General features: G+C 47.4%; 1 protein-coding gene across 2 annotated transcripts in view; it reads right to left on the reverse strand.

Annotated features, from left to right (window-relative positions):
* Positions 1 to 21,605, reverse strand: part of LOC130296819 (uncharacterized) — a 94,035-nt gene that overhangs the window by 44,849 nt on the left and 27,581 nt on the right. Inside the window, exons 1-2 of one of the 2 annotated variants that reach the window (XM_056548818.1) lie at positions 5,317 to 5,454; positions 3,192 to 3,270 (exon numbers count right to left, since the gene is read on the reverse strand). The exons of the other annotated variant lie outside the window; for it this stretch is intronic. The gene's annotated coding sequence lies outside the window, so the exon portion shown is untranslated. Of the gene's footprint in view, positions 1 to 3,191; positions 3,271 to 5,316; positions 5,455 to 21,605 lie in introns of those variants that run through there. 2 annotated transcript variants of the gene reach the window in all.

Raw genomic sequence — 21,605 nt, forward strand, 5'->3', positions numbered from 1 at the left:
TCGGGACCTATAACACTGCACACATCATTGTGCGACAACATTTATTTTAATAGAAGTAATTTACAAATCTGTTAAACTTTCTGGCACCAGTTGACTTAAAAAAATAAAAAAAATAAAAAATGTGTTTTCCACCAGAATACCCCTTTAAAGTACTGTGCACAACGTTTATGTGGTTTATTGCTGGGGTATGCGTGCTGTTTAACAAAACACGGTGGCAGGGAAGTCTGACCATGAGGCTATTTGGTAGTAAACAGGCAATAGCATCAGGGACTTATTCTATGACCATTACATTGTTGGGTCTACATCAGGGGTCTCAAACTGGTGGCCCTCCTGATGTTGCAAAACTTCAACTCCCAGTATTCCCGACAGCCATTAGCTGCAGAAAATGGCTGTCTGGGCATGTCCAGGCATGCTGGGAGTTGAAGTTTTGCATCATCTGGAGGGCCACCAGTTTGAGACCCCCGGTCTATATGCTTATTTTAAAATGGGCTGAAAGTGATGACTGTGTACTGCCGGTGTGAGCTGTGACTTGTTGAGAGAGACATCAGCATTCATGGCTTGTGTGAGTACACGCCACTGGTGGAGAGATGTGAGAGCGACATCAGCCACCACAGAGCCACATAGAGCGACATCAGCCACCATAGAGCCACATGGAGCGACATCAGCCACCATAGAGCCACATAGAGCGACATCAGCCACCATAGAACCACATAGACCGACATCAGCCACCATAGAGCCACATAGAGCGACATCAGCCACCATAGAGCCACGTGGAGCGACATCAGCCACCACAGAGCCACATAGAGCGACATCAGCCACCATAGAGCCACATGGAGCGACATCAGCCACCATAGAGCCACATGGAGCGACATCAGCCACCATAGAGCCACATAGAGCGACATCAGCCACCATAGAGCTACATGGAGCGACATCAGCCACCACAGAGCCACATAGAGCGACATCAGCCACCATAGAGCTACATGGAGCGACATCAGCCACCACAGAACCACATAGACCGACATCAGCCACCATAGAGCCACATAGAGCGACATCAGCGACCATAGAGCCACGTGGAGCGACATCAGCCACCATAGAGCCACATAGAGCGACATCAGCCACCATAGAACCACATAGAGCGACATCAGCCACCATAGAGCCACATAGAGCGACATCAGCCACCATAGAGCCACATGGAGCGACATCAGCCACCACAGAGCCACATAGAGCGGCATCAGCCACATAGAGCGACATCAGCCACCATAGAGCCACATAGAGCCACATCAGCCACCATAGAGCCACATGGAGCGACATCAGCCCCCATAGAGCCACATAGAGCGACATCAGCCACCACAGAGCCACATAGAGCGACATCAGCCACATGGAGCGACATCAGCCACCATAGAGCCACATAGAGCGACATCAGCCAGCCACATGGAGCGACATCAGCCACCACAGAGCCACATAGAGCGACATCAGCCACCAAGGAGCCACATGGAGCGACATCAGCCACCATAGAGCCACATAGAGCGACATCAGCCACTATAGAGCCACATGGAGCGACATCAGCCACAACAGAGCCACATAGAGCGACATCAGCCACGAAAGAGCCACATGGAGCGACATCAGCCACCATAGAGCCACATAGAGCCACATCAGTCACCATAGAGCCACATAGAGAGACATCAGCCACGATAGAGCCACATAGAGCAACATCAGCCACCATAGAGCCACATAGAGCGACATCAGCCACCATAGAGCCACATAGAGGGACATCAGCCACCATAGAGCCACATAGAGCGACATCAGCCACCATAGAGCCACATAGAGCGACATCAGCCACCATAGAGCCACATAGAGCGACATCAGCCACCATAGAGCCACATAGAGCGACATCAGCCACCATAGAGCCACATAGAGCGACATCAGCCACCATAGAGCCACATAGAGCGACATCAGCCACCATAGAGCCACATAGAGCGACATCAGCCACCAGGCCAGTATTTTACAGGCACAGCCTTTATTTTGACGACCCTGCCGTTTTTTTATATGAAAAATACTGGCAATGCAATGGTCGGTATTTATCCAACCAATCCGACTCCTGAAATGGATCCAACCAATCAGATTCCCGGAATGTTGCACCATATACTATACCAGTGTTTCCCAACCAGAGCGCCTCCAGCTGTCGCAAAACTGCAACTCCCAGCCGTTGGCTGTCCGGGCATGCTGGGAGTTGCAGTTTTGCAACAGCTGGAGGCACCCCTGGTTGGGAAACACTGGTTTAGAGAGGACAGCAAAAGAGACAGCTGGAGCCGGGGGACAGACAAGTACCATCCGTGACATGAATAGCACCTGAACAGTGGCGTTGCTAGGGTTGGTGTCACCCGGTGCGGTAGAAAATGGTGTCACCCCCATACCTCCCCCCAGTAAGTTTTTAGCCTGTTGTGACAGACACCACTGTTGTAGCGCATTGTGAGAAATTCCAGTATAATAATCAGATATACCAGTTGCTACAGAATGGGAAAGTGTTAAAGAAGTTTTCACCATTGAAATATACAGCTCCCAGAATTACTTAAAGGGGTACTCCACTGGAAAACATTTACTTTTATATCAACTGGTGCCAGAAAGTTAAACAGATTTTTAAATTACTTCTATTTAAAATCTTAATACTTACAGTACTTATAAGCTGGTGTATGCTCCACAGGAAGTTGCGTAGTTCTTTCCAATCTGACCACAGTGCTATTTGCTGACACCTCTGTCCATGTCAGGAACTGTCCAGAGCAGGATAGGTTTGCTATGGGGATTTGCTCCTACTATGGACAGTTCTTGACATGGACAGAGGTGTCAGCACAGAGCACTGTGGTCAGACAGAAAATAAATTAAAAAAGAAAATAACTTCCTGTGAATCGCTTATACAGCAGCTAATAAGTACTGGAAGGATTAAGATTTTTAAATAGAAGTAATTTACAAATCTGTTTAACTTTGTAGCACCAGTTGATAAAAAAAAAATGTTTTCCAGTAGAGTACCCCTTTATGCAGTGGTGAGGTTATGCTGGGAGTTGTAGTTTCACTGACCATAACTGTAGAACTTACAAGTGACTAGAGCTCTGATAGGACACAGAGAGGAGAATACACAATGATATCAGTGACGTCTTCTCTATAGTCTTCCATTATCTAAATCAGATGGTACATACCGCCTGGTCCAGCTAAAACTTCTGTCTGTAGAATGTGACGCCCAGACGTCTCCTCACTATGTCAGCGCATTCTCATCCTCTATATGAAAACAATTATTATTATAAACCTGCCAGACACTGTATCCTCCAAATATAATACTACTATACACTATACTCTTTGATTATAAACCTTCCATACACCATACCCACTGAATATAATAATACCACACACTGTACATTCTGAATATAATACCAACACATACTGTACCCTCTGAATATAAATCTGCCACATACTGTACCCCTGAATATAATACTATCATATACTGTACCCTCTGAATATAATATTACCATATACTGTACCCTCTGAATATAAATCTGCCACATACTGTACCCCTGAATATAATACTATCACATACTGTACCCCTGAATATAATACTATCATATACTGTACCCTCTGAATATAATACCAACACATACTGTACACTCTGAATATATTACTACCACCCACTGCGCCCTCTGAATATAATACTTAGAGATGAGCAAACTACAGTAAATTCAACTCGTCACAAACTTCTCGGCTCGGCAGTTGATGGCTTTTCCTGCATAAATTAGTTCAGCTTTCAGGTGCTCCCGTGGGCTGGAAAAGGTGGATATTGTCCTAGGAGAATCTTTCCTATGAATGTATCCACCTTTTCCAGCCCACCGGAGCACCTGAAGGCTGAACTAATTTACGCAGGATAAGTCATCAACTGCTGAGCCGACAAGTTCGTGACGAATCGAATTTACAGTAAGTTCGCTCATCTCTAATAATACTACCACAAACTGCGCCCTCTGAATATAATACTACCACCCACTGCACCCTCTGAATATAATACTACCACAAACTGCGCCCTCTGAATATAATACTACCACCCACTGCACCCTCTGAATATAATACTACCACAAACTGCGCCCTCTGAATATAATACTACCACCCACTTTGCCCTCTGAATATAACACTACCACAAACTGCGCCCTCTGAATATAACGTTGCCATACAGTGCACCCTCTGAATATAATACTACCACAAACTGCGCCCTCTGAATATAACGTTGCCATACAGTGCACCCTCTGAATATAATACCACAACCGGAGTAACACCCCTCAACATCCGTTAGGTGATGCTATTACCACGGGAGGGGGGTATTGGTGGTGTTGCTAGTGGATGATCGGGGTGCTACTACTGGGGGGGGGGTGTTGCTGAAGGATGATGAGGGTGCTACTGGCCATCCCCCCTGGCAGTATCACCCCCATCATCCATCGGCAGGATCATCCTCCTGGCAGGAGCACCGCCATCATCCACCATCAGGATCTGCTGATGGAGGTGCTGCTGGGGGGGGGGTAGTTGCTGGCGGATGATGAGGGTGCTACTGCCAGGGGGGGGGAGCATTAGGTAGGCAGCAGTTCCCCCACATTAGGTAGGTAGCAGTTTTCCCACATTAGGTAGCATCTTTTCCCCACATTAGGCAGCATAGATTCCCCACATTTGGTACCAGTTTCCCCACATTAGGTAGGTACCAGTTACCCCACATTAGGTAGCAGTTTCCCCACATTAGGTAGCACAGATTCCCCACATTAGCTAGCATAGACTCCCCACATTAGGTAGCATAGACTCCGCACATTAGGTATCATAGACTTCGCACATTAGGTAGCATATACTCCGCACATTAGGTAGCATAGACTCCCCACATTAGGTAGCATAGACTCCCCACATTAGGTAGCATAGACTCCCCACATTAGGTAGCATAGACTCCCCACATTAGGCCGCAGGTTCCCTTGCAGGTTCCCCACAATGCGTCAAAGTCTCCCCACACACCCACACACACACACACACATACACGCACACACACATGCACACACACAAAAAAAACAACACATACAACACAGAGAGACACACACACACACAGACACACACTCACAGACAGACACACAGAGTCACACACAGTCACACACAGAGTCACACAAATACACAGAGTCACACACACACTCAGAGAGTCACACAAACACACACAGTCACACACACACACACACACACACAGTCACACACACACACACACACACACAGTCACACACACAAACATAGATAGAGACAGACACACACACTCACCCATCCAGCGCAGCGATCCTTCTCACTGGGCGCAATGCGAGTGACGTAACTGACGTCCCCCTGCGCGGCCATGCGGTGTGACGTCAGGCCGGCGCAGACGTGGGAGCGGAGGCCGGGCACAGTACTGGTGAAGGTGAGGGGGGGGGCGTGATGACGGACGGGCGCACTGAAAGGGGGGGGGGGTTGCTAACGGACGGGCGCACCGCACACACAGCACAGGGGGGGTGTGCTGACGGATGGGAGGCCGGTCAGGCACATAGGGGGGTGTCAGTGTAGCTGGGGAGGGGGTGTGGGTGCTGCGGAGCGTCTTGGTGTCACCCCATTAGGTTGGTGTCACCCGGTGCGGGCCGCACCCCCCGCACCCGGGTCGCAACGCCACTGCACCTGAATAAGAGTTGCTGAAGCAGCACAGGGAAACCCTGAAGTAGGATCATCTGAGAGAGATTAAGAGGTTGGATTATAATAGTCTGCCCCTGCTACGAGGGCCTAGAACTAGTATTAAGATATTGAGCGCTCGGCTATGAGCACGTTTGATCTGTCTTAGGCTGCATTCACACTTCGTTTTTACATTACGGGTGCCAGATACGGCTGGGGGAGGGGCAAACCGGGCTCTCCCGTACCCCAGCCGGACCAGCACTGAACTCCATTTACTTTAATGAGCCGACCGAGTCAAACGGTGACTCCGGTCGGCTCATTTTTGACCCGTATGCGGTTTCCTGACCGGACCAAGAACCGTAGTTCTGCTGCTCAGCAGCAGCGTGAGTTAACTCTTTCCTTGCTGGGCTCCTGGATGGTATACATGGGTACACTATGCACCCCAGTATTCTATACAGCTGGCGTAGGTAAGTAGTGATGCTCTGCACCCTGTATATGCTATATATCACCTCCTCACCTCCTTACACTTTGTGGACTGGACTCTTTGCATCCGACCCATGGAGTGGTACCTGAAGGCAGTAAAAAAATTGCCACAGGATACAAAAATGATTGTTTCCACACTCCAGCAAAAACGCAAGAAAAGAACACAAGAAAAACTGAAAAAACGCAGGAAAAAGCTGTGACAGTTTTTCTGGCATTTTTGCTGGTGAACAAAAAAACTCAAAGCAATAGAACAAAATCCTTATGTCCACTTTTCCTGTGAGGTGCAGCTCAGGTGTACAAATAAAACTGTGTGGAGATTTAGAACTTTGCACAAAATGTATCATGTGCCTTGCAATCGCACCAAATTTAGACCAACCAAAACAATCTACAAAAAACATGTACCTACAACAATGATAAATTTCCCCCAATGTATATGTGTGATTGTGTATATGTAGTAGAGCTGAGTGTGAGTGTGTGTTTATGCAGTAGAGGTGAGTGTGTGCATATGTAGCAGGAGCTGAGTGTGTGATTGTTTATATGCAGCAGAGCTGAGTGTGTGATCAGGTGTATGTAGCAGAGCTGTGTGTGTGTGATTGTTTATATGCAGCAGAGCTGAGTGTGTTATTGTGTAAATGCATCAGAGCTGAGTGTGTGATTGTGTAAATGCAGTAGAGCTGAGTGTGTGATTGTGTAAATGCAGTAGAGCTGAGTGTGTGATTGTGTAAATGCAGCAGAGCTGAGTGTGTGATTGTGTATATGTAGCAGAGCTGAGTGTATGATTTTGTAAATGCAGCAGAGCTAAGTGAGTGATCAGGTGTATGTAGCAGACTTGAGTGTGTGAGTGGTCATGCTTATACATAATCACACATTCAGCTCTGCTCCATACACATGTCGCACACTAATTTCTGCTACTTGTACATGATCACACACTCAGCTCTGGTACATGTACACAGTGTTAATCAACCAGGGTACCTCCAGCTTTTTCAAAACTGCAACTCCCAGCATGTCAAGTTTTGCCAGACTTGGAGACATTCTGGTTGGTAAACACTGATATAGAGGTAAGGGGACAGATTGTTCAGCAAAATTACATATTTTTTTAAACCCAGACATTCTGGGGGAGATTCTCAAAAACGAATGTAATTTCTGTTCCAGCGATATTATTCACACCTTTTTTTTTCTCCTCACATTTTCAAAGGTCTCTTGTGCTGCTTTGAAAATATGTGAACATTTATTTTCGCACCCCCAATTTTTTTTTGCAGCCATATTGGATTTGTTTTGCGCCAAATTTTACATCCCAGAAAATTCTGGCGGAAACATCTCACAAAATATTCCATGGTTACTAGTGCCCAGTGATAACTGTATGAAAAAAAACATTTCTGAGCTTAAATGTGAGTGCAGGTGCAGTGACCAAGAAAAAAATAAAATAACGCTGCCCGTTCTGTCCCCCTGACTATCGGTGCCGGCGCCGATAGCCAGGGGGAGAGAAGCGGCGCCGACAGCCAGGGGGAGAGAAGGGGCAGCGGCACCCATTGCCGGCGCCGCTGCCCCGTTGCCTCCCCCCATCCCCGGTGGCATAATTACCTGAGTCGGGTCCGCGCTGCTGCAGGCCTCCGGCGTGTGTCCCCGGCGTCGTTGCTATGCAACGTCATGCGCCGCGCCGTTCAGTGCATAGCAATGACGCCGGGGACACACGCCGGAGGCCTGCAGCAGCGCGGACCCGACTCAGGTAATTATGCCACCGGCAACGGGGCAGCGGCGCTGGCAATGGGTGCCGCTGCCCCTTCTCTCCCCCTGGCTGTCGGCGCCGCTTCTCTCCCCCTGGCTATCGGCACCGGCACCGATAGTCAGGGGGACAGAACGGGCAGCGGCGCCTATAGCCAGGGGGTGAGAAGGGCCGGCAGCAGCACTCTAGACCCCAGGAAAGGCAGGGGGAGAGAAGCGGGCAGCGACGGCCTCTCTCCCCCTGCCTTTCCTGGGGGTGTATCGGCGTATAACACGCACACAGACTTTAGGCTAAAAATTTTAGCCTAAAAAGTGCGTGTTATACACCGATAAATACTGTATATATATATATATATATATATATATATATATATATATATATATATTTTAATACCATTTTTCAATAATAATGGTTTCTTTTTTTTTTTTTATAATTACTTACATAACACTTTTTTCCCAAAAAAACAAAGAAAAAAAAAACACAAGAACAGTAAAACTACAACACAATTTCTGTGTAAACTGGACTCTCACCCCTTTGAAAATATCATGTAAAGCCGAAAATATAAGTGGACACGCCCACTTTTACGAAACTGACGTGAACGGTGTAAACCGCGGCACAAAGCTCTTTGAAAATGTGTTCGATACTTTTTGCGCCCAAATTTTGGCGCAAAATAGATTTTTTTTGTGCCGAAAAATTCTTTGAGAATCTCCCCTCTGTGTACTTTATATATATTTATGATTTTACTATTGTGCAGAGTTTTGTTCGGCGCACACTGCTGCTCCAGCACTTCTAGCTATGTGAGCAGTGCCGTGGAGGTAGAGAAGGAGTGTACGGTAGAGCCAGGGGGGTGTTTCTATATTTGTGTAAAATTTATCAAAGGACGTGCACAACTTTTGTACATTTTTGAGCAAGAGTGTTAGACAAGAGGTGTAAAGGGGCAGATCTGTGTCTACAATAGACCCTAATGAGAAATCTCCCTCAAAATGATACTATAAACTGGCGGTCGATAAAGAGTATATAGTTTATATACATTTTATGTGTAGAGTTTTTTTTTAAATATAATAGGAAAGAAATTTTTTGAAAAGGTTCCCAATCTCAGTTTTCGTTACTCAATAAAAGATTTTATGAACAATATAATTTCAGTTGTATGTATATAGGGGGAGATGTATCAAAACCTGTGCAGAGGAAGAGTGGTCCAGTTGCCCATAGCAACCAATCAGATTGCTTCTTTCATTTTCCACAGGCCTCTAAAGAGGCCTGTGGAAAATGAAAGAAGCAATCTGATTGGTTGCTACGGGCAACTGCACCACTCTTCCTCTGCACAGGTTTTGATAAATCTCCCCCATAAAGTATACAAAAAAGAAGGTTACAGCAGCAGCTCTCTTGGTCAAAAAATAGAGGCTCTTAGCGTACTTTTTGATCAAAACGTTTCCCCATCCACCACACGGAGGTGGCCTCTTGTCGGATGAGACCCTAACATGCCTAATCCACTCCCCTCTGCTGGGCACATGGCCTCTGACATGCAGGATCCTTTTATATTATGTGTTTTGTATATATATATATATATATATATATATATATATATATATATATATATACATTGTACCATGCGCACTATATCTCTGCACTTTTTATATCTTTTGTATATGTATGTATTGTATTGCATGCTCTATATATTCTTGCACTCTGCAGGCACTGCTCCTATCCATTTGGTTTTAGTATACATCATTCCTGCACACTAATCAATATTCATTTATACACTTCTATAAATATCTTTTTTTACAAAAATATTTTTCACATTTTTGTATATGTTGCATGCACTATTATTTTTTTTTACCATTATACATGTGATTACATCCTTGTCATTTTTTTTTATGCTTTCATTTGCCCCCGGATTATTATTATAATCATTATTACTATTATCTCTAATGTATTTGTATTATTTATAGCCATGTTATTGCCTTCACAGTCCACAGTCAGTTCTCCCACTATAGATTTTCCTTCTTTGTATTATTTAGCCCTGGGTCCGATGTTCAGCTTATTTTGTATATCCCTCTATTAGCGGCGATCTGCGGCCATTTTGGGGACGCTTGTCTTTCCCCCTAGAATTTTTTCGTGCACGCATGCGCAGTATGAGTGACTGTGGCCATGTTTTCGTGGCCGCACACGCTCTATAATGTGAATGCGCGTTGCGTGCTCCATCACACGAGTGCCGCGGTGTCCAACGTCACTTCCGACCCAGCGGCTTACTATTTGGACAGGTGTGTTATTCCTTTTCTATCCGGTCACTATTATATAAATACCGTACCTGTAGCCATTATTTGCAGCCACATTTTTTAAGATATATTGATATATATTTATTTTATTCCGTCTATTATGTACATTTTTAGAATCATGTTCTTTTATTCATAAAAAATATATATTTTCATACATCGATTTGTACTTTATTTGGTGTCGCGGTTACAATGTGTTACGCTTTTGGCGTTTGTAGGTATATATGTAGAAGGAATAAGTTGCAATATATAGGGGGGGGAAGAAACATGGGGGTTGGGGTGCAGGTGACTACTCCCAATGAAGCAGAGCTGTAGTGTTCTGATCAATCCGGGAGCTGTGTATTCTTCCCCCACCATCACTTTCCTCCTCCTCCTATTCTCAAAAATGAGGAATCCTCCTGCCAGACTACCCAAATCTGTAGATAACGTTGGACTTTTTGTCAGAATTTTATTAATATTTGTATTTATATTTGTATATTATATTTGTTTGTCTTCTATGTTATAAAGTGACGTTCGTTCCTCCGTATAAAGTCAACGACCCCCCCAAAAAACACCCTACACCCAGAGTTTTCTATACCTTTATTTAATAATAAAAAGCTTATTTCACCCTACAAAACAAATGGATGTAAATGTCCATGTCTACACCTGTCCTCAGAGCAGTGACATTCCGTATGACATCACACATGTGACTTCACAAATGGTGATAGCTGGAAAAAGAGGTGCAGAGCCCCAGAGGCCTTACTCTGAGGACTGCACTCTAGCGAGCACTAGTGTTTCTAGATTGTTTCCTTGCGCTTTTTATTTTATTTTATCATGATTCGAGGGGACCACATCAGCAGGGATGAGGTCAATTTGGCCTGTAGCATGTGCTGGACAGTTACCATCCTCCTGGGTTCCCTCTTCACCACCGGCCCGAGTTTCTGGTTTGAAATCACCAGCAACCAACCGAGCCGGAATATCACCTCCAGCCACCTGCAAGGGCAGAACGATACCATCAGAGATCTGCCCAGCTTGAATACTACCAGCAGCGACATGAAGTGTCCCATCTGGAAGAGGACCAGGATCAGAAAGATCACCCCTGTCCTGGTGAGTAATCAAACCTCTGCCAGCAGCGACATGAAGTGTCCCATCTGGACCAGGACTAGGATCAGAAAGATCACCCCTGTCCTGGGGAGTAATGACACCACTGCCAGCAACGACGTGATCAGCTGGGATTCCATTACCAACAACCTGCAGAGCGGGGCGGCCATCATCAAAAACTATCTTGGCTGGATCAGCACTTATGGTGACCTGATCATCTCCCTGCTATGCTATATCCCCATCGATAACAACCTGCTGGACCGGTTCATAGATGCTGTTGACGATCTGATCTCGTTTGCTAGTACCATCAGTGACCTGCTGTCCTGGATAGACACCACCACTGACTTGATCTTCTGGATCCCCACCATCACCAGCAGCTGCCTGCTTGCCTGGATGAACCCAGTCAATGAGATGGTGACCTGGATTTACACCAGCAGCACTATAGAGCTTCTTTACATGATCTGTAACCCCACCGCCATCAGCTGGATCGGCTTCTTCAGTGACAGGCTCACCTGGATCGCCATCACACTCCAGCTTCTGACGTGGGTTATGCCAAGGGGGATAGTGACCAGCATCACCGGACCGATGGACTATATTAACTCGGTCAGACAGTTCCTGGGACGGGTCACCGTTGCCATCCTAATTGTCAATATCCCCGAGATTAAAGGTGTCATTAACATCATCGCCAGTATACTATGGGTATTCTTCACCAACCTGTATGTATGAACACTGGAAAAGATGAATAAACATTTTTGTTTGACAAATATTCCAATAGTTGTAATTATTGTTATAATAGACAAAATAGAGAATTTATTATAAATCAGTGTTTTATATGTCAGTGAGAAACAAAAATATCTCGGAGTAAAGTGCCCCAAATGTATGAAGAGTCGCAGTTGAATATGGTTTCACATAACTACAACTCCCAGCATGCCCAGACAGCCAATAGCACTGCTCAGCCTCTGATTGGTGGAGCACTTTGTCGTACGGTAATAACTCAACTAACCCCTTCCCGCAGAATGCCTTATATAAACGGCGGATTGGGCAGGTCCTTCGCGCATTCCGCCGTTTATAAAAGGCATTCAGTTATACCGGCGATGCGTGGCATCGCATGGGTTAACTGGCAGAAGTCCCGCTGTTATCAGCAGGAGACAACTTCTGCAAGCCACCCCAGGACCATCTGTGGATGGTCCTAGTCGGCAATGTGATTGGTCCCTATGGACCATTCACAGTGTCTCAGCTGACTGGGGGAGTTAAAGTTCATTTCCCTCGGTCTGCCCGTCCCTAGAAGTCAGGCAGAGCGGGGGAAGATGAGTGCTGCGGGGGGGGGGGGGGGGGGGGGGACAACGGCACATACCTGGGACTGGGACCGGGACCGGCGGCAGGCACAAGTGGAGGAGGCAGCTGTGGATCAGAAGCAGCAGTGTAGACGCTGTAATGTGATCTTAACTGCTGCTGGGAGTTGTAGTTTTGCAACATCTGGAGGGCCACAGTTTGGAGACCACTAAGCAGTGGTCTCCAATCTGTGCTCTTCCAGATGTTGCAAAACTACAACTCCCAGCATGCCCGGACTGCCCAGGCATGCTGGGAGTTGTAGTTCGGCAACATCTGAAGGGCCAAATGTTACAGAGCTACAACTCCCAGCATGCCCGGACTGTCTGGGCATGCTTGGAGTTGTAGTTTTGCAACAACTGGAGGTACACTGGTTGGGAAGCATTGTCTGTTTCCTAACTCAGTGTTTCCCAACCCGTGTGCCTCTAGCTGTTGCAAAACTATAACTCCCAGCATGCACTGACAGACCATGCATGCTGGGAGTTGTAGTTTAGCAACAGCTGGAGGCACACGGGTTGTGAAACACTGAGTTAAGTAACAAACTCTCAGTGTTTTGCAACCAGTGTGCCTCCAGCTGGTGCAGAACTACAACCCTCAGCATGCACGGACAGCCAAATGGCATGCTGGGAGTTGTAGTTTTGCCTGCGCCCCCCCCCCCCCCCCCCCACATGTGAATGTACAGGGTACAGGGTACATTCACATTGGTCGGGGGTTTACAGCAAGATTCCTTGCTGTAAACCCCTGTCCTTGTTATGTGTTTTGAGGGGTGTCGATTCTTAAAATAGTATGCCATGTGGGGGCTTTTCTGCTGTCCTGGCACCATAGGGGCTTCCTAAATGTGACATGCCCCCCAAAAACCATTTCAGCAAAATTCACTCTCCAAAATCCCATTGTTGCTCCTTCCCTTCTGAGCCATTTACTGCGCCCGCCTAACAATTTACATACACATATGAGGTATTTTCTTACTTGAGAGAAATTGGGTTACACATTTGGGGGGATTTCTCTCCTTTTACCCCTTGTTAAAATTCAAAAACTGGGTCTACAAGAACATGCGAGTGTAAAAAATTGAGATTTTGAATTTTTTCCTTCACTTTGCTGCTATTCCTGTAAAACACCTAAAGGGTAAACAAACATTCTGAATGTCATTTTGAATACTTGGAGGGGTGTAGTTTTTATAATGGGGTCCTTTTGTGGGGTATTTCTAATATGAAGGACCTTCAAATCCACTTCAAAACTGACATGGTCTCTGAAAAATTCTGATTTTGAAAATTATGTGAAAAATTGGAAAATTGATGCTGAACTCTGAAGCCCTCTGATGTCTTCCAAAAGTAAAAGCCAAGTCAACTTTATGATGCAAACATAATATATTGTATATAATATAATAATATAAAGATCTCCTGTATGATGCCAACATAAAGTAGACATATTGTATAGGTGAATTAATATATAATTTATTTGGAATATCTATTTTCCTTACAAGCAGAGAGCTTCAAAGTTAGAAAAATGCTAACTTTTGAAATTTTTCATAAAATTTTCGAATTTTTCACCAAGAAATGATGCAAGTATCGACAAAAATTTACCACTAGGATAAAGTAGAATTTGTCACGAAAAAACAATCTCGGAATCAAGTTCATAAGTACAAGCATCTCAGAGTTATCAATGCTTAAAGTGACAGTGGTCAGATGTGCAAAAAAATGCTCTGGTCCTTAAGGGGTTAAGAATTATGAAATATGGTCATAAAAATATTAATTAGGAAAAATTATCAAAATGTATTATTAGGCAGGTAGTACCCCCAAATTAGACCCCCCCCCCCCATTAGACAGGTAGTACCCCCCAAATTAGACCCCCCCCCCAGTAGACAGGTAGTACCCCCAAATTAGACCCCTCCCCCAGTAGACAGGTAGTACCCTCGGATTAGACCCCCCCAGTAGACAGGTAGTACCCCAAATTAGACCCCCCCAGGTAGTACTCCCAGACAGGGCCGGACTGGGGCTACAAACCAGCCCTGGAAATATAGTCATACCAGCCCCACAGCATTGCGTCATTGTAGCAGTCACTGGCTGCAGGGAAGGGACAGGGAAGCCTGACACTTGATGCCTCTATAAGAGAACTATGCTGTGGCTGCGCCCTGAAGTCAAAGGGGAGCAGCCTCAACATACAAGACATTAATGTGGTATTAACGCTATGTAAAATCCACTTGGGGAAAGTAGTAAAAAATAAATAAATAAATAAAAGCAACCCTCTCTTTTTTGCACTTGCGCTACCACCAGAATCATGGAACTCAGTTCCCAGTGTCCAGCGCTTCTGGGTTAGGTCACCTGATCTCCCACAGCTGCTCATTCAATTACAGTCCGAAGCAATGTCCAGCCTCAGGTGCTGATTGGATGGCTGGCCATGTGACGTCACGTCACCTAACCAAAAGTGCCAGATACCAGGAACAGAATTCCGTCATTTCAGTGGCAGTGTAAGAGCGAGGAATTTTAGAGAGGGTTTTTTTTTTTTTTTACTGTCCCCCCTCCCATAGTAGATATTACATGGGGTTAAAATACCGTGGGAAGCATAGCACTGGTGCAGGCATTGCGACATTGAGACATACCGTATTTTTTGCCGTATAAGACGCACTTTTTCTTCACCGAAATTGGGGGGGGGGGGAAAGTTGGTGCGTCTTATACAGCGAATACATATTAAAACCCTGTCCTATCACGGCGGTCCCTGCGGCCATCAACGGCCGGGACCCGCGGCTAATACAGGACATCATCGCGGAGATGCCATGTATTAACCCTTCAGACGTGGCGATCAAAGCTGACCACCGCGTCTGAAGCGAAAGTGACACTAATCCGGTGCATTGCCATAGAATGAGATTTGCCATAGAATGAGATGCTCCGCCTCCATCACATCCTATTGGCTCACACTTGTCACGTGACATATTTAAACGTCACGCATCGACGCACACAGCAGTCTTAGTTTGGCTATCACAGGGAGAGGATCTCCTCACCCTGTGATAGCTGAAGCTGCACGGAGCTCTCATGGCCTCTGTGGCCCGACAGAAGCTCACACATGTACGCAGCTCATACGGCTGCCTCATATACATTTACTCTATTATTACATGTACTGTTGATCCACAGCGCTATCGGGATCCCTATGCCCGATGGCGCTGTCATCAGTGTGCGTCCCTGCGAGCGCCCCACGCCCGCAGCTCTATTCCCTGTCCCCCATAGCTCTAGGATAGGGATCCCGATAGCGATGTGGATCGCTCCCTGAGCATTAACGGGGTACGGGGAGTAGAGCTACGGGGGACGGGGAGTGGAGCTACGGGGGACGGGGAGTAGAGCTACGGGGGACGGGGAGTGGAGCTACGGGGGACGGGGAGTAGAGCTACGGGGGACGGAGAGTGGAGCTACGGGGGACGGGGAGTGGAGCTACGGGGGACGGAGAGTGGAGCTACGGGGGACGGGGAGTGGAGCTACGGGGGACGGAGAGTGGAGCTACGGGGGACGGAGAGTGGAGCTACGGGGGACGGAGAGTGGAGCTACGGGGGACGGAGAGTGGAGCTACGGGGAACGGGGAGTAGAGCTGCGGGCGTGGGGCGCTCGCGGGGACGCACACTGATGACAGCGCCATCGGGCATAGGGATCCCGATAGCGCTGTGGATCAACAGTACATGTAATAATAGAGTAAATGTATATGAGGCAGCCGTATGAGCTGCGTACATGTGTGAACTTCTGTCGGGCCACAGAGGCCATGAGAGCTCCGTGCAGCTTCAGCTATCACAGGGAGAGGAGATCCTCTCCCTGTGATAGCCAAACTAAGACTGCTGTGTGCGTCGATGCGTGACGTTTAAATATGTCACGTGACAAGTGTGAGCCAATAGGATGTGATGGAGGCGGAGCATCTCATTCTATGGCAAATCTCATTCTATGGCAATGCACCGGCTGCACCTGGAGGGACTTTACCTGCCTCCTCGGTGTCTGCTCCATGCCGGGATCCCCTGCATGGCTGGCGCTCTCCTTTGTCGTCATCACGTCGTCGCGCACGCCATCTCGTCATCCAATAGGAGCGGCGTGCATAGCGGCGTGTGTAGCAATGTGATGGCGGCGACAGAGAGCGAGGATACCGGGCAGCAGATGTTCCAGAGCGACGGGGACACCCCGGGGACACGGCGACAGCAATGGAGGGCGACATCCAGGGCAGCAGTGACGGGTCCGGAGCGACGGGGACACGTGAGTATTAACTCCTATACCAGTGGTCTTCAACCTGCGGACCTCCAGATGTTGCAAAACTACAATTCTGGGCATGCTGGGAGTTGTACTTTTGCAACATCTGGAGGTCCGCTGGTTAAAGATCACTGTCCTATACTTTACATTGTATTCTAGATTTTCCTCCTTTAAAATTGGGTGCGTCTTATATGCCGGATCGTCCTATATGGTGAAAAATACGGTAGTTTGAAAATGCTACCAGAATACAGGTAAATAGTCACAGGGGCTTGTCCTGACCAGCCGGCTTGATTGACACGTCTCTCTAGTCTCTAGAAGTGTATAGGGAGACCCTGGAAGACAGTGGTCAGCACTACAAAGTCCAACACTACACCTTTTCCCGACTTTGCAGGTTCCTGCATACAGACGGGGTGCTCAATCCCAATAGTTTATAGAGGTAAGCATAACACAGTCTCACAGTAGAACATTATTGGAAGCACTCACCAATCAACTAGGCAACATTTCCTTTGCACAGGCTTTGATAAATCTCCCCTGGGTCTTGAAACTGTGGACTGTTAGGTATTCCAACAACGGTCTGTGCATGCTGGGAGTTGTCATTTTGCTGGGAGTTTTAGTTTAGCAACAGCTGGAGATCCACAGTTTGGAGACCACTGATACAGGGAGAGATGCGTCACCTGCCCTGCTGAGACCCCCCCCCCCCCCCCCCCCCCCGAGGACTAATCAACAGTTCCGGTGGCATTTACAAACTAAGATTCCTTTGAGTGTCCTGGGATCGTGATGCCTGCACCAGTTTTATGCTGCCCGCTGTTTGGGCAACATAAAACTGATAACAGGTTCCCCTTAACTGTAATTAAATATAAAAAATATAGTTATTTAGAAATAATGAATAAACAACATAAACTGCAAAAAAAGAAGAGAACCAAAGTGCCCCTCCCTTACAAAGTAGTAACAACAGGTCTCCTCTTCCCAGAACCTACCCCACATTACAGGTCCCCCCTCATTACAGGTCCCCCCGTCTCCAACCCCCCACATAAAAGGTCCCCCCATCTCCAGCCCCCTACATCAAAGGCATCCCCTCTTCTGCCCCCCACATCACAGGTATCCCCTTTCCAGCCCCTCAAATCACAGGTCCCCCCCTCTTCAGCCTCCACATAACTGGTCTCCCCTCTCCACCAGCACCCACCAACATTACAGCCCCCTCCTTGCAGCCCCCCCCCCCCCCCCCACATCACAGGTCCCCCCTTTGCAGCCCCCCAACATCACAGTTCCCCCCTTTACAGACTTAATCATCACAGGTCCCCCCCCCCACATCACAGGTCCCCCTCTGCATCCCCTAACATCACAGGATCACAGGTCCCCTCTGCAGCCCTTAACATCACAGGTCTCCCCCACTGCAGACCCTAACATCACAGGTCCCCCCCCCACATCACAGGACCCCCCCCCACATCACAGGTCTCCCCCTCTGCAGCCCCTGACATCACAGGTCTCCCCCTCTGCAGCCCCTAACATCAAAGGTCTCCCCCTCTGCAGCCCCTAACATGACAGGTCTCCCCCTCTGCAGCCCCTGACATCACAGGTCTCCCCCCTCTGCAGCCCCTAACATCACAGGTCTCCCCCCTCTGCAGCCCCTAACATCACAGGTATCCCCCTCTGCAGCCCTTAACATAACAGGTCTCCCCCTCTGCAGCCCCTAACATCACAGGTATCCCCCTCTGCAGCCCTTAACATAACAGGTCTCCCCCTCTGCAGCCCCTAACATCACAGGTCCCCCTCTGCAACCCCACATAACAGGTCTCCCCCTCTGCAGCCCCTGACATCAAAGGATCACAGGTCTCCCCCTCTGCAGCCCCTGACATCACAGGTCTCCCCCTCTGCAGCCCCTGACATCACAGGTATCCCCCTCTGCAGCCCCTGACATCACAGGTCCCCCTCTGCAGCCCCTGACATCACAGGTCTCCCCCTCTGCAGCCCCTGACATCACAGGTCTCCCCCTCTGCAGCCCCTGACATCACAGGTCTCCCCCTCTGCAGCCCCTGACATCACAGGTCTCCCCCTCTGCAGCCCCTGACATCACAGGTATCCCCCTCTGCAGCCCCTGACATCACAGGTCCCCCTCTGCAGCCCCTGACATCACAGGTCTCCCCCTCTGCAGCCCCTGACATCACAGGTTCACTCAGTTTTTGAGCCTGTAATGGAGGATGAGGTTTCCAGGCTCCTCTCCTCCGCCCGCCCCACTACCTGCTCTAGTGACCCCATGCCTTCACACCTCATCCAGTCTCTCTCTCCTGCTATCAGCTGTCACCTACCTAAAATCTTTAACCTCTCCCTCTCTTCTGGGGTCTTTCCCTCCTCTTTCAAACACTCTATCATAACCCCACTATTGAAAAAACCATCTCTGGACCCGTCCTGTGCAGCCAACTATCGACCCGTGTCAAATCTCCCCTTTATCTCCAAACTCCTGGAACGCTTGGTCTACTCCCGCCTTATCCACTATCTCTCCGAGAACTCTCGCCTTGACCCCTTACAGTCTGGTTTCCGCTCCCTTCACTCCACAGAAACGGCACTAACCAAAGTCACTAACGATCTTCTGACGGCCAAATCAAATGGCAATTTCTCTTTACTGATTCTCTTGGACCTCTCCGCTCCATCGGTCTCAAGGACTCTGCTCTCGCCTGGTTTTCCTCCTATCTCTCTGGCCGCTTCTTTAGCGTCTCGTTTTCTGACTCTACTTCTTCTCCTCTTCCCCTTGCTGTCGGGGTTCCCCAGGGATCGGTCCTGGGTCCTCTACTCTTAACTCTACACATCCCCCATTGGAAAAACAATCAGTAGATTTGGTTTCAAGTACCACCTCTATGCTGATGACACCCAACTCTATACCTCTTCCTCCAACATCACCCCTGCACTCCTACAGAATACCAGTGACTGTCTCTCTGCTGTCTCACACATCATGTCCTCTTTATATCTGAAACTAAATCTTTCGAAAACAGAACTTCATGTTTTTTCTCCATCAACTGATACTGGACCTAACCCTGACATTTCCATCTCGGTATGTGGTACTACCATAACTCCCGGGCAGCAGGCTCGCTGTCTTGGAGTTATACTTGACTCTGATCTGTCTTTCACTCCCCATATTCAGTCTCTTTCACGTTCTTGTCACCTGCATCTCAAAAACATTTCCAGAATCCGCCCGTTTCTCACTAATGAAACTGCTAAAACTCTCATTATTGCTTTGATTCACTCCCGTCTCGACTACTGTAACTCTTTACTAATAGGCCTTCCTTTCTCCAAACTCTCTCCTCTCCAGTCCATCCTTAATGCCGCAGCCAGACTCATCTTCCTCTCCAGCCGCTACACCGACGCCTCCTCCCTGTGCCAGTCACTACACTGGTTACCAATTCAGTCCAGAATACAGTACAAAATCCTCAGTCTCACACACAAAGCTCTCCACAATGCTGCACCTTCCTACATCTCCTCTCTCATCTCCGTCTACCATCCTACATGTTCTCTCCGATCTGCTAATGATCTCACACTAACATCTTCTATAATCCGAACTTCTCACTCCCGTCTCCAAGACTTCACTCGTGCCGCACCGGTTCTCTGGAATGCTATCCCTCAATCCCTCAGACTCAACAACAACATCCATAGTTTCAAACGTGGCCTGAAAACACATCTCTTCAGACAGGCCTATAACATTCTTTAATTGGCCTCAACATATCCTCAACGTATCCCCACACCTCTTGTTTGAATAGTTATTGTGTAATATTATGTCTGATATGTCTTTGTTTGTACCCCATAATTGTAAGCGCTGCGGAATCTGTAGGCGCTATATAAATAAAATAATAATTATTATATGTATATATATATATATATATATATATATATATATATATACAGTATATTAGTGTGCTGTGTATAACACAGGTTTCCTCGGGCTGCAAGGGGGAGGACGAACTGCACGGGCTGGTTTCTGCTTTTTAATGGGGTGCTCATTAACCCGCATAAAGAGGACATAGAAATGCATGGGGTTTGTACAGGACATGAACATCACTGTATGAACCCTGTGCATTTTTATGTCAGCGTTCATACAGGCATGCAGAAATGCATGGGGTTCATACAGGGAAGCAGAAATGCATGGGGTTCATACAGGGAAGCAGAAACGCACGGGTCTCTCCGTTCTGTGATGGCATCCATGGATCAATGGTAGTTTCTTTCCTCGGTAGATATCCAAGATGCTTACCTTCACATCCTCATTTTTTAGGCACATCAGTGTTATCTCCGCTTTGCAGTTCCAGAGGGCCATTTTCAGTTTGAATCCCTTCTTTTTGGCCTTGACACGGCCCCAAGGGTATTCACCAAGGTCCTGACGGCAGTGATCGCCATCCTGCGAGCTGCCATTATCCAAAATGCCTGCGAAATGTACCCTATGGGCAATACTTGCGGATACGCAAGAACTGTACAGACGACTCCGATTTTAAATCCCAATCCTTGGTGTTGCGCCAAAGATTTAGAGAAAAAGGATATCCCCCAAAAATCTTGACACAAGCATATAATAGCACTAAAAATTACAGCCAGAAAGATTTGATAACACCAAAAGAAAAATCTACTATCACAGAAACACAAAAGGGCTTGATTAAACATAATTTTTTAACAACTTTTAATTGTGCCTCAGATTCTGTCCACAACATTTTGCGGAAACACTGGCCAATTGTACTTAGTGACCCAGTCCTTAAAGGGGTGCTCCGCCCCTGGCATCTTATCCCCTCTCCAAAGGATAGGGTATAAGATGTTAGATCGCCGCGGTCCCGCTGCTGG

This window comes from Hyla sarda, chromosome 12 (assembly GCF_029499605.1).
Source record: "Hyla sarda isolate aHylSar1 chromosome 12, aHylSar1.hap1, whole genome shotgun sequence".
Classification (NCBI taxonomy): domain Eukaryota; kingdom Metazoa; phylum Chordata; class Amphibia; order Anura; family Hylidae; genus Hyla; species Hyla sarda.